We start from the raw sequence: 955 nt of genomic DNA on the forward strand, positions 1-955 counted from the left end.
TCACTGCGACGTTTGCGCTCGCGCTTGTACACCAGCCACAGCTCGTACACCTCAGCAAGCTGAGCTGGCGTGGCAGTCGGGTTGACGTCAGGATGGAGACCCATCAACACACTTGACTCGACGATCCAATGACGACGCTCATAGAGAGCTACGAAATAACGGGTCATCTGGCCATCTGTCTGGATGGGCCTCCCCGCCAAGTCCAAGGTACTGTCGCCACGAAGCTTCACCCACATATCTCCAAGAACTTGCATCAAAGTTCGAGGTCGGGTCTGAGAAGCCAAACACCGCCGAGCTTCCTCCAGTATCAACGGAGAAAAAGAAGAAAGGAAGCTCAAGGAGCATCCGTAAGAAAACTAAAAATTCGGCGATCCGGACTCTAAGTGAGTTGAACCCGACGGAGACAACTGGGAAGAGCTCAGCGGACTCGACGATTGGAGGCGTGGCGTCGTAGCAGACGTCATCCCTTGGGAAACTGCGGAAGGAGATGCAACATTCGCAGCCGTGGCAAGAAGTATCATCGCCGAGCTAGCCAACGAAGCCGACCCAGAACCAGGTACATCAGGACCCGACGCGGCTGAAGTGGGTTGAGGCGGATCCGTTCCACTGATAGTGGAGTGCCGAACAGAGACATACTTGGAGACGCGCCTCGGAGATTGGGAGAACCCAACCCATCGTCCGCCGAGTCGTCATCAGACGCACTCTCGTCATCTGAGCCGAGCTCACCGATGAAGACCCAGTGAAGATGTGGATGCCTTGACGATTCAGCCGAGTTGGATCACCCGGGGCATAGGCAGGAGGCGCTTGTTCGGCAAGATCGAAGTCTTCTTCAATCGCGTCGTCGACAACCTGAGGATCCATACCGCGCGGAGCGAAAACCAAGAAGTCCACGTTCCGAGCGCGGAAGCAGGTGTTATACGGGTGGACCGGCCGGGTCAGTTTAGCCACCAAGCTC

Source organism: Phytophthora infestans, genomic scaffold, assembly GCF_000142945.1.
Source record: "Phytophthora infestans T30-4 supercont1.49 genomic scaffold, whole genome shotgun sequence".
Taxonomy (NCBI): Eukaryota; Oomycota; class Peronosporomycetes; order Peronosporales; family Peronosporaceae; genus Phytophthora; species Phytophthora infestans.